At 40.5% G+C, this 13849-nt stretch overlaps 1 long non-coding RNA gene across 1 annotated transcript in view; it reads left to right on the plus strand.

The window, feature by feature from the left end:
• Positions 1–4693: 4693 nt before the first annotated feature.
• Positions 4694–13849, plus strand: part of LOC132711916 (uncharacterized) — a 33285-nt gene continuing 24129 nt past the window's right edge. Inside the window, exon 1 of the long non-coding RNA XR_009622637.2 lies at positions 4694–4756. This is a non-coding gene — a long non-coding RNA (uncharacterized LOC132711916). The remainder of the gene's footprint in view (positions 4757–13849) is intronic.

Genomic DNA, 13849 nt, shown 5'->3' on the forward strand with positions numbered 1-13849 from the left:
AGGCAGGAAACCAATGGCTTTACAGTCCTAGGAAGAAATTTAAGAAGGTTCTGCCCTAATGGATCAAGCAATTAAAAGCAGCGATGAGAAGTTTGTACCTTCCAACTAGCAAGTTTCTCTTAATGCAGCTTTACATCTAGGTATGTTTTCTGTCTGGTTTACCTGGGAAGGCTGACACCTTGTCTGGACATTTAGAAAGTTGTTTTTGTTAGCTGCGAAGTCATGTCCGACCCATTGCTGCCCCATGGACAATGTTCCTCCAGGCCTTCCTGTCCTCTACCATCCTCTGGAGTCCATTTAGGCTCATGCCTACTGCTTCAGTGACTCCATCCATCCCCCTCATTCTCGGTCGCCCCCGTCTTCTTTGCTAATGCTTTTACATGGTTGTCAATGTTGCAATGTCACGTCATCACGTGACATACCGTGACTTTACCCCCCCTTCGCTAAACTGGGGAAGGGCATGGACAGCGCATGATACATCCGCCTGCAGGCCGCAACTTTAACACCCTTGCTAGGACATCTGACCTCTTCTCTATTAACCAAGCAGGAAACATTAGAGGTTGCATACAGTGAGAATTTGAAAGGTATGCTCTTCCCTGCCAGCCTTTGTATGTCAAATACTTAATGATAACAGAGGTGATGACTTGAGAAGAAGAGAACACCCATGTTGTACATTAATTGTGATGTTGCTTGCATGTGCGCAAGAAGCTGGCTTTACATCATGATAGTTCAACCATGTGTTTTCTGGAAGCATCATCCCAGGAATGCCTTTTCACTGCAGGGATATGCAGCGATTTATAGAATAGGAAAAAAAAAAGGGATGCAGTGGCTCAGTGGCTAAGACGCTGAGCTTGTTGATAGAAAGATCGGCAGTTCAGCGGTTCGAATCCCTAGTGCCGACTTTAACGGGGTGAGCCCCATTACTCGTCCCAGCTCCTGCCAACCTAGCAGTTCAAAAGCACGTAAAAAATGCAAGTAGAAAAATAGGGACCACCTTTGGTGGGAAGGTGACAGCGTTCCGTGTGCCTTTGGCATTGAGTCATGCCGGCCACATGACCACGGAGACGTCTTCAGACAGCGCTGGTTCTTCGGCTTTGAAACGGAGATGAGCACCGCTTCCTAGAGTCGGGAATGACTAGCACATATGTGAGAGGGGAACCTTTACCTTTACCCTTATAGAATAGAAAAGGAGAAAGGATGCTTTGCAGCAGTTATTTGACTGCATCATGCTTCCCGGGTGTGTTTCTACATTTAATAGAAATCTTCTTTCAGCTTGATTAAGCTCTTTTTGAAGTGAACACTTTTCCAACTCATACTTTGCCTGCTCGTTATACTTTCTCATCCTAGGGAAATTATAGGTGTTCTTTGTTCAACAAATAAATACATGAGTCATCGGGGTGCAGTGGTTAGAATGCAGTTATTGCAGGAGAACTCTACTCACTGCCAGGAGTTCAATTCTGACCGGCTCAAGGTTGACTCAGCCTTCCATCCTTCCAAGGTGGGTAAAATGAAGATCCAGATTGTTGGGGGCAAGATGCTGACTCTGTAAACTGCTTAGAGAAGGACTGTAAAACACTGTGAAGCAGTATATAAGTCTAAGTGCTGTTGCTATTGCCCTTCCTTCCTTCCTTCCTTCCTTCCTTCCTTCCTTCCTTCCTTCCTTCCTTCCTCCCTCCCTCCCTCCCTCCCTCACTCACTCACTCACTCACTCACTCCCCAGAGGTTAGAATGCAGTATTGCAGGCTGAGTCTGCCCACTGCCAGGAGTTCAATCCTGACCAGGTCAAGGTCGACTCAGCTTTCCATCCTTCCAAGGTCAGTAAAATGAGGACCCAGATTGTTGGGGGCAGTAGGCTGACTCTGTAAATCACTTAGAGGGGCTGTAAAGCACTGTGAAGTGGTATATAAAACTTAAGTGCTATTGCTATCTGAGCTATAACCATTGGTTGAGTTTGCATGCTAAAATAAGCCAACATTTGAACTTGGATAGCTTGTGAGTCAGCACGCTGGGGAACCTCAATCCATTATTTAAACATGCCTTGTGACTCAGATCATCAAAATTATCAGTTGTTTATATTTAGGCATCACATGTTTTCTCAGTCAAAGTTTAGTGCGATCTCAGTCATTCTGTGGTGCCAGCTGTGATGGATTTACATTCCTAAGGTGAATGAATGTAAAATGCACAGCAAACTGATTGAAGTATCATAGAAAGCGTATATGAATTGTGTGCATATGTAGACAATTTGGGAATGTGAGAGGCAGGGTACCTTTATAACGTGGCCGTATAAAATATTCTCCATCTTTTCTCAATTTATTATAAACTCTGGAAAGAAAAACATTTGGCCTATTTGTTGGTGATGAAAAGCTTTAGCAGGATATTGCAGTTTTCTTCCCCTCTCTTTCTGTTTTTAAATTACATTGCTAAAATTATACAAATGTTTTCTTGCAGAGGCAAAAAGTAATCTATTTGACATTAATTGGTTATTTTTTCCCCCCCTCTTCCTGACAGTCAGGCCTTCTCCATGCAGCTAAATTTATTCCTGGGTGCATTAGAAGTTTGCTCATTGGTTGTTAAAACGATAACTGCTGGTGGGGGTGGGTGGGAACGGGACAGAGTGGTATTGGTGGAAAGGACCCTACCTTGGAGAGAATAAAAGCAACCTAGAAGTATAATTTCACATTTTACATTCCCCGTCCCTCCCTTTGACTCAGTGAGGGGCATGTAAGAGAGAAAATGCTGGAACTAATTTAGCTCATCATGAATTGTAAAGCAAGGAATGATAACAGATGTTTAAATGATTGGAATTCTTGCCTTAAAGAATGGATTAAACCATTCTAAGGATTTGGGGTTTCAAGCCAAAAACATACTCATTCTTGGACCATAAGTGTCAGGCTACAAGAGACCTTGAGTTTCTTCTCTCTTTGAGTCTGAGATTCCACCAATGCAGCTCTTCATTTTAGATAACATGTAGGAATAAACAGAAGTGTAATAACACTTCTGTTTATTCCTACATGTCATCTAATATCTAATATCATTGATCCAGATTTTAGCCCATGCCTTGTTGGATGCGCATAGTGCTCTACGATATTATTTATTTTCACCATCTTTTGTTGAACATGCTCTAGTGACCTGGCCAATGGTGAAATTCATTTTTTTTTACTATTGGTTCTGTGGGTGTGGCTTGGTGGGCATGGCAGGGGAGGGATACTGCAAAATCTCCATTCCCACCCCACTCCAGGGGAAGGATACTGCAAAATCCCCATTCCCTCCCCACTCTGGGGCCAGCCAGAGGTGGTATTTGCCGGTTCTCCGAACTACTCAAAATTTCCACTACGGATTCTCCAGAACCTGTCAGAACCTGCTGAATAGCACTCCTGGGCCTGGCCCATAGAAAGGATCAGAAGCAGTGGTGAAATCCAATTTTTTTTTACTACCGGTTCTGTGGGTGTGGCTTGGTGGGCATGGTGTGGCTTGGTGGGTGTGGCTTGGTGGGCATGACAGGGGAAGGATACTGCAAAATCTCCATTCCCACCCCACTCCAGGGGAAGGATACTGAAAAATCCCCATTCCCTCCCCACTCCTGGGGGAAGGATATTGCAAAATCTCCATTCCCACCCGACTCTGGGGCCAGCCAGAGGTGGTATTTACTGGTTTTCCAAACTACTCAAAATTTCCACTACCAGTTCTCCGAATTAACTGCTCAAAGTTTCTGCTACCGGTTCTCCAGAACCTGTCAGAACCTGCTGGATTTCACCCCTGATCTGAAGTATGAAATATTTACCCTGTTTCAAAGGCAGTCCAAACCATCCTTTAGAAAGTTTTAACCGAACATGATGACAACTTCTTCTGAAGACATTGTCGTTATTTTATTTGGACTTTATGGGATAATCTTTATAACTTCTTTTGACTACAGATATAACCTTAATATGTTATCTACCTGCTGGTATCAGTGAGATGCTGCTTGTATTACATAGACTAACCCAGTTCTTCTCCCCAATTTATAATGGGTGACTCTTCTCCCTGAATACATTAGACAAAATATTTTACTGACAAAAATAAGGATTTAAACCCATCAGAAATGTCCAAAATCCACTCTGAAATTCACATCAACTAGCTTTTCTCTAATGGTGTGCTTAAAATAAGGTCAGGCTGTGATTTAAATCATTTTGTTCTTTTAAAGCAGTTGTAATTTGTTATTAGAAACTGTTCCACCAGACCTAGATAGAACATTTTCAAGATCGGTTCAAAACGATCATTAGAAACTTTTATATATAAGCCCATATGTTATTTTCCCCTAAATTCTAATCTATTACATTGTTCAAGCAGCATATTAATAAGTTTTTTTTTTAAACCCATTAAATTTATCCCAGGTGACTCAGCAGGTTGATTCTTCATTCTTCATTAATCACTACTGGCGATATTCCATGGAATTTCTGCCAGTTTTATGAAGCTCAGCTTTCTAATGTGATGTTTTAACTTTGAACACAGATATTAATTAAAGTTAAAAACAAGACATCTTAGCTCCAACAGATATCTAAATTAATTATGAGTTGGCTAAGAGTGGATTTGTTTTAAAGGGTTTTTTTTAAAAAAAAAAATCACTTCCCTCTACTTTCCCCTCACTTATATAGCTCGTTGATTCGGTTGGTGGAACTGCTGAGCTAATCCATGCATGCCCAACATTGCCTTAAGAAAGAAGTAGCTTAAGAAATGGAATCTGGTAGCACCACATGAGAGACACGTCTCAGTTTTTGTGGTAAGTAGTGAAATGCGGGGTAGATTATTTATCTACTTTAGGAAGACAAGTTTATGAAGATGTAAGAAAACTAATTGAAGAACCTATATCTACCTTGTCCATCAAGTCAAAGGAAAACTAACTTGAGAGGTCCTTGGTGTTCTCTGATCTTGGTGATTTTCTTGCAGATGTTTCATTACCAAGCTTCATTACCAAGAGCCTTGGTAGTACAGTGGTCTAAAGCACCCTGTTATTAAGAACAGCTGCCTGCAATTACTGCAGGTTCGAATCTCACCAAGGCTCAAGGTTGACTCAGCCTTCCATCCTTTCTAAGGTAGGTAAATTGAGGACCCAGTTGTGGGGGCAATAAGCTGACTTTGTATAAAATATACAAAAGAATGAAGGCTATTGCTTAACGCATTGTAAGCCGCCCTGAGTCTCCGGAGAAGGGCGGCATATAATTTTTTTTTTTTTTTTTAAAAAGCTAGGTTAGATCATGAGTGCTAGAAGGGAGTGGGGTTTGCTGTTATTTTTATATACTAGTGTTTTGCCCTGTCAGTGTTGGTGGGTTGGTGGTTCCTTGGTGGTTCCTTGAATAGACTATTGCTTACTGTTAGCTTGTTGGTCTGAGTTGATAATTCCTTGATTGGGGTTTTCTTCACTTGATTTCTGGTCTAGTGTTAATCTTGGGGGTCAATCTTTGCTCATCTGGATGTTGTTTGCTGGTGAGGAAATGTTTTGGTCTTCCTTTGGGACCTTTTTATTGTTTCTTTAGAACAGTATGTAGCAAGGGTGGGTTCCACTTACCTTTACTACCGGTTTGCAGCGGGATCGTGTGCACACGTTTGCTTCACTCGCATACGTGCGCGCTCTTCTGCGCATGCACAGATCATCAATGATGATGTCATGCCAGGTGGGTGGAGCCTCCCGCCGGTTTTACTACCGGTTCTATAGAACTGGACAGAACCGGGAGCAACCCACCAATGGTATGTAGATGTTGTTTATCTCTCTGTGTTTGTTGATGGCTAATTTGTCTGAATCCCGGACCTCAGGAATTCTCTTAACATTTTTGGACTGGGTTTGATCTATTGTATGCTGCTCACCCCTAGCTGGTATTCATTTTGTTAGAAGACATTGTATAGATGCTGTGTTTCCTTTTTCCAGTGTTCAGGGTTCCTGCATTTATGTTTATGCTCATCAAAATAGTGTTCTTACACAGCTTCTCTTGTGGGAAGTTGGGTTGTTATTTTGGTAGTGGAGCTGACCTAATAAATCTGACCTTTATTAGAGCCGTAATGCTAACAATCAAATACAAATAAATGTATATAATAAATGAAATTGGAGAAAGCTAAAAAGGAAAAGAAATTAGTATGAATTTTCAGACCCAAAATATAAGGTTTTAAACAATACCATAAACAATTCACCATGAGCAATTTCACATGAGTTGTGAACACTAGTGAAATCCAGATTCTTTTACTATCGGTTCTGTGGGTGTGGCTTGGTGGGTGTGGCTTGGTGGGCATGGCAGGGGAAGGATACAAAATCTCCATTCCCACCTCACTCCAGGGGAAGGATACTGGAAAATCCCCATTCCCTCCCCACTCCTGGGGGAAGGATATTGCAAAATCTCCATTCCCACCCCACTCTGGTACCAGCCAGAGGTGGTATTTGCTGGTTCTCTGAACTACTCAAAATTTCCACTAACGGTTCTCTGAACTACCCAAAATTTCTGCTACCGGTTCTCCAGAACCTGTCAGAACCTGCTGGATTTCACCCCTGGTTGTGAAAGTCAGGAAGTGGGCTCATTCTTCTCCTGATATCTCTGATAAACTCCAGAATTATCAGCTGTGTTGTAGATTGCATGGCTGCAGCTAGCTGAGATTAATTTTGTGCCAACTGTCTCTAACTATTGTGTTCCTTTCATCATGGCCTTTTGCAAGTCAGTTATTTGTAAACCCGTCTGGTGTTGGTATTGCAACAATACTTGGTGGACAGTTGGTAGACCAACAAAAGCAAGACCTTTAGCTCTTCTTGAAAGAGAGTATGAGATTAGTCAAGATTAATGTCAGTTAGACATATCAGGAAATGAAATCTGCAGAAAGAAAGAAACTATCTTTATTGAGATTGACTATAATAAGAGAATCTGGCAAATCTGTTTGTGCTATACTTTCTCTCTCTTCAGTGAACCAGGGAGGTATCTCCCTGAGTCACTTCCAAATGTTCTCATTGCTCCAAAAAAATGCTTCCAGCATCTTTGTGTCTCTCTCAAGGTCATCTTCATGACTTTACACCAAGAAGTGTGGGTGATGCCCATCAGTGTAAATGAAGGTCATTCTTTTTTTAAAAAAAATATTATTATTATTTTTTAACTATACATCCATATTGTGTGTGGACAGAGTTGGTTCTAGGTATCATTCCTATTAATCCAATTCACAGTGACAATATTATTTATTTATTTATTTATTTATTTATTTATTTATTTATTTATTTATTTATTATCAGATTTATATACTGCCCTTCTCCCGAAGGACTCAGGGCGGTGCACAGCCAAAATAAAAACATAAATACAAACATTAAAATACAGTTAAAAAGATATATATGCGTTTGGCCCCATAGTTAAAAAAAAAATAACAAACCTATTAAAAACATTTTAAAAAGTGTTAATCTCTAATAATCTCTATCACATTTATCAAATTTAAGTAATCCTCATTATATTTTTTAAACATGAATAAACAAAAAAAAATGCCTAACTCCTCATCTTTATCTTCATCTCTATCTTTCTTGTTCAAGCTAAACATTTATCTATTAGGTATAAAGTTGTTCCTGGGTATCATTCATATTAATCAAATTCACGCTAACAATGTTATTAATTTATCAAATTTAAGTAATCCTCATTATATAATTTAAACATAGCTAAAACAAACTGCATAACATCTGTTCATTCTTTTGTTGAGTCTGGGCTTTGATGAGAAGGCAGCTTGTTTTTTTTCCCCAAAACATTTCTGGGTTTGCATCTCAGCCTGTGGACCTAGGCATGACGTACCTCCCATCTCCTGGCTGTGTAGATACCAGTAATTGGTTGAATGACACCTAGCTCAGTCGTGGGTTCTACTTACCTTTACTACCAGTTCGCAACAGGGCTGCATCAGAGGTGGGTTTCAGCAGGTTCTGACCAGTTCGCAAGAACTGGTAGTGGAAATTTTGAGTACTTCAGAGAACCAGTAGTAAAAATTCTGTCTAGCTTCACCCCTATCTATTCTCTGTCTCCCAAGTCCTAGCTGATCGGGAAGAAATGAGGATTTTGTAGTAATCTTCCCCTCGATTGGGAAAGGAATGGAGATTTTACAGTATTCTTCCCTAGGAGTAGGGAGGGAATGGAGATTTTACAATATCCTTCACCTGCCACATCGACCAAGCCATGCCCACCAAGCCACGCCCACAGAACCGGTAGTAAAAAAAAATTAAACCCACCACTGGGCTGTATGCACAGAAGCTTCTTGATGACATTGGGGTCAGTAGGCTGAGCCTCCTGCCATCTTTACTACCGGTTCTAAAGAACCGGTCCGAACCGGGGGCGACCCACTACTGATCTAGCTGCTACGTGTTTTATTTTTTTATTTTTTAAAGCAATATTGTGCATTTTATGTTTCTCTGGGGCCAGCGACAGCACGAGAGGCAACTTTTCTCCTCCAAGGAACTGTGCCTCACAACCGTTCATCCAAAACAGATGCCCATTCCTTCCCGTAATGATAAAACTGGCTGCACAATTAACACCAATTAGGATTTGACCCTGTGAAAATGACAGAAAATTACCTTGTGTCAAGTATTTTGACTGAGATGTGGAAGCAAACAGGCGTAAACATCCAATTTCCTTGGCTCCGCTTAAACCTGGTGGAAATTTCCTTCTACGCAACACGGCACAACTGTTAAAGAATCGTTATCGTACACTAGGACCAAAGCCCTTTCAAACAGTTGATTTCTTCCGAATAGTGAAGATTATTGACCATATCCAGTATCCTCTCGAGTTTAATCCTGATTGGGTTTTTTTTTTTGGTTTTTTTTTTTGCTCTTGACCTTTCTATAGCTTAACGGAAACCCAGTATTACACTGCCACACTCTGCACTAAGTAGCAGTTAGATATTGACATTTTCATCATTTGTACCCTAGAAAATCTCAACTCCCTGCCAGAGCTCTCAAAGTAAGCACTGAAATTTGAGAGAGAGAGAGAGAGAGAGAGAGAGAGAGAGAGAGAGAGAGAGAGAGAGAGATACCAGCTCATAAGCTCTCACACAAAACTTTTTTTTTAAAAAAATATCATTTTTGCAACAGAGAGAGCTTATTATAAAGGTAAAGGTAAAGGTTCCCCTTGCACATATGTGTAGTCATTCCTGACTCTATGGGGTGATGCTCATCTCTATTTCAAAGCCAAAGAGCCAGCGCTGTCCCAAGATGTCTCCGTGGTCATGTGGCCGGCATGACTAAACACCAAAGGCGCACAGAACGCTGTTACCTTCCCACCAAAGGTGGTCCCTATTTTTCTACTTGTATTTTTTTTACGTGCTTTCGGACTGCTAGGTTGGCAGAAGCTGGGACAAGTAACGGGAGCTCAACCCATTATGGGGCACTAGGGATTCAAACCGCTGAACTGCCGACCTTTCGATCGACAAGCTCAGCATCTTAGCCACTGAGCCACTTGTTCTAAATGTGAATGTCGAGTATTCTCTGACTTCTAAAAAAAGTGACATGGCTTTTGGGGGGGGGGGAGACCAAAAGTGTCCCAAGCTATTGATTTTTCACATAAACGTAATTGAGATATAAGTCTTCCATCTACAAGGAATCTTTTAAACAGTAACTTCGGATGCTGCTTCAGGCACAGAAGATGGTCCTTCCGAAGATCCCAGACACAGTTATATCTGCTTTGCTATAACCCCGAGGGTTTCCTGCTGATTTTTTTTTTTTTGATTTGTTGAACTTTTATTACAATTTTGCACCAATGGAAGCCCAGCGGTGGGAAACCAACTTAATTATAAACAGGAAAAAAAAAATGCAAATGCTATGCACAGTTTCAAACCTTGTGGCATGTGCTGAGAACAGAAATTATTTAACACCCATTTTTTTCCCTTTCCAGTAAATATTTGCTCAATAGGGTAATTACATCTCAAAGAGTATGATTTTGTTTTCAACAAAAGGTGTCTACAGAAAGTATTTAAGCAAGCAATACGCTGCCTTTCCAGTAATGAAACTTTGAATAAATATGCAAGTTGTGTATAAGAGAAGGGGAGAATTAATAATGAATATCCAATGTATTAAAATCTATTCTTTTGAAAAAAAAAAAGAATTTGAAAATAATTGAGTGTTTAATATGAGGGGGTGGGCTGGGGGGAACCAAGCTGTCTCCACTCTGTTTTTCCCTTGTGTTGTAGTCCTATTTTAGAATTAATTATGGGAAGACAATAAAACAACTGAGAAATTAAAATGCATTCTATAGGGTGTTTTTTTTTTCTAACTGTCTAAAAATGTCACAATGCGGAACGTAACTTCGCTTTCCAATTGTGGATCAAAATTTAGAAAAATAGTAGAAAACCAGAACTGAACAATTAAGATGACTACATGAGCTTTATTTTCTTTCTATATCCAAACAATATTTCCCCAGAGGTGCTTTTTCAAAAGGCAACTGGACTTGTTTTTTTCCTTGAAGATGTTTTGCTTCTCATCCAAGAAGCTTCTTTAGTTTTATCATGGTGTCTGTTCATTTCAGAAAGAAATGAAGAAGCTTCTTGGAAGAGAAGTGAAAGGACCTAGGAATATTCATCTCAAATGATCTAAGCCCCAGAACTCACGGTAACAGCATCATCAAAAAGACATTAAGAGTTGCTAACCTAATTTTGCGAAGCTTCTTCTCCAGTAACATCGAATTGCAAACTATACAAAACCTTGGCCAGACCAATTCTCGAATACAGCTTGTCTGCCTGGAGTCTACACTGTATATCGGACATTAATACAATTGAGCGGGTCCAGAAGTATTTCACGAGAAGAGTCCTCCACTCCTCTGCTCACAATGCCACCAGGCTTGAAATTTTGGGCTTGGACAATCTGGAACTATGCTGCCTATGGTCTGACCTAAGTATAGTATACAAAATTGTCTGCTACAATGTCCTACCTGTCAACGACTACTTCAGCTTCAACCACAATAATACACGGGCAAACAATAGATACAAACTCAAGATAAACCACTCTAAACTCGATTGTAGAAAATACAACTTCAGCAACAGAGTGGTCAATGCCTGGAATGCTCTACCCAACTCCGTTGTTACATCCTCAAAGCTCCATAGCTTCAACCTTATACTGTCTACCGTGGACCTCACCCCATTCCTAAGAGGTCCATAAAGGGGGTGTGCATAAGCACACCAGCATGCCTACCATCCCTGTCCCACTGTCCCATTTATTTCTACTCATTACCTGTGCTCATGTCCATGTTCATACTTATATCTGTTATCATGTTTGATAACATGTTTGACAAACTAAAATAAAATAAAAAAAATATTCAAGGAAAAAAACCAAGAAAGTCCAACTGACCTTTGAAAAAGCACCTCTGGTGCTCTGGGACAACCATGATCTGGATGACTGGATGACTGAGAATCTCCATAGGCATCCAAGCAGTATGTTTTGAAAGCCTTGAAATATTAAAATGGAGGTGGACACCGTCCATAATTGGCAATGCAAGCTTGCTCAAAAGCTCCATAATATTTGTTTTAAAGACTTATATCTTTTACCGGATTATGTCTCATATCTGGCAACTTTTAAAATGTGGAAATGCAAATGGTTCAATGGGAAAAAACTGAAAATATCTGAGATAGTTAGATACTGGGTGGAAAAAAGGAACGTGTAAAGAAATATTTAATTCACCAGCTTTCAAAGTGTCGTCAGCCAAAATCTTGTCAATTATCTTATTCCGCGCCCTCCAACCCCCCGCCCTAGGCAGTAATTTCTATCATGGATTCATCATAGAGTATGAAAAATTATCTGCCTTGCATTTTATGGTATATCTGAATCATCAAACGAACAGCTTTAACATGGATTATTCTTTGCAATAATACCGTAACTTAAATAACAGCTCAAAGAACACCAGTAACTGCTAAGGTACATAAGTGGTTTGCTGCATCTCAACCTGGAAATTATTGCCCTGGTTATTATCCATTTATCAAATTCTTTGAGAGACACCAAATAGCCGTATATAAATGGCCATCACCACGAAGCAAAATGGATGACTTCTGACCCCACCAAATCCCCATGTATTCAATTGCTTGAGCATTTTTCTTTCTTCTCCTCCATAAATAAGTGACAGGTCTGGTTCTGAGAAATCCATAAATCATAGATTACACTTAGGGTACTTATGACTACGTAAGGGGGTCATTCCTCAGTTTCAGGTTGGCTGAAACAACCTTTTTCTTTAGCAGCTCCAGAGCCTTTGCAGTTCCTATCACGAAATAGCAGGCAAGTCTAGAAAGGAATAATAAATAAAGAGGGATGAATCAAGCCATCCAGAGTCACTGAGAGTGAGTTGTGCGGCCATATAAATTTTCTTAAATGAATAAATAATGTAATAATGCTGAAAAAGTTTGGCTATTCTGATGCAGTTAATAGAGACCCCATGCTGGTTGATTCAAATTAAAAATGTGGTTTGAAATACATTACACAACATTTATTTATTTATTTATTTATTGGTTCGATTTATATGCCGCCCTTCTCCAGAGACTCAGGGCGGCTTACAATGCGTTAAGCAATAGCCTTCATACTTTTGTATATACCTGCTTAGTAGGGCTTTCGGGGCCCCTCCTAAGCGGTGTTCTTTTTTATACAAAGTCAGCTTATTGCCCCCACAATCCGGGTCCTCATTTTACCTGCCTCGAAAGGATAGAAGGCTGAGTCAACCTTGAGCCTGGTGAGATTTGAACTCGCAGTAATTGCAGGCAGCTGGTGTTACTTAACAGCGCTTTAGTCTGCTGTGCCACCAAGGCTCTAGACATTAAAAGAGAATGCAGGCTTATGACCACAATAGGGGAAAAATTGTTGTTGAACAGTAAAGTCATTAAGGGAGGCATCATGTGACCCATTTTACAACCTTTTTTCTACCACTGTTGTTAAGTGAATAACCATGGTCCCTACCTTTTGCCCATTATCGTTTAACCAAGCTACTTGTCGAATTCCAAGTAATAAATCCATAGCAAGCAAGACTCCAAGGCATGTAGATTCCTCAAAGAATACTTTTATTTGGAATTATCATATTGGCACATATCTGGTGAAAACCGACTCTGAAGTCTCCCACGTTTTTCACCTAATTAAAAGTAAAAGTTTTTCCACTTTCTCAAAGCAATCAATCACATGGTCCAATCGCAGTATGGGATAGCAGCCAAGTGGCATCACTCTGCTGTCAGGGATCCTAGTAACACCCCCAGTGAATGAAAACTCCAAGACTTGAAGTTCCTCAATGTTCCATTTTATTAGAGTTGTCATATTGGCACATCTGGGAAAACCCGAATCTGAAAGTTTCCAGGTTTTCCCCACCCAAAAGAAAGTCCAAGTCCCTGCCCAGCACCCACATGTCCATCACATGATCCAATCAAAGCACCGTCCCAATTGGAGATGCCTCCAAGTCTTACCCTTCCAGGTGCAGGGTAAGATGTCCTTGACTCCCTGAGAAAGGAATGTTATTATGACTATATATCACCCACGCTCCATACAATCCCCCCTCCCAGTTTCCCACAGTAGTAAATGTGGCAGGCCTGAAGATGGCTTCCAGGCCTGACATCTGCCTTCTTCCGACCAGGTGTGAAAACGTCCTTGGTTCCCAAGAGAAAATACATTGTTTTGGCTATAACTTCCCCTCTGTCTCAATTGCCTCCTCCCTATCCCTCAGCTTCAGTGTGGCAACACTGAAGCAGTCAAAATGGCTTCAGTCAGATCAGCTTCAGGGTTGATACTACTACAGCTTGGAAACTTTGATTTCTGACTTAGTATAACACATGAAGCCCATCAATTGTGGTTTTAAAAGTCTCCCTTAGCTAGACGAATAAAGCCAACCAAAGCTATTGTAAGTAGCCATCGTGACCAGTG

The sequence above is a fragment of the Pantherophis guttatus genome, chromosome 12 (genome assembly GCF_059756535.1).
Source record: "Pantherophis guttatus breed Tessera chromosome 12, ASM5975653v1, whole genome shotgun sequence".
Taxonomy (NCBI): Eukaryota; Metazoa; Chordata; class Lepidosauria; order Squamata; family Colubridae; genus Pantherophis; species Pantherophis guttatus.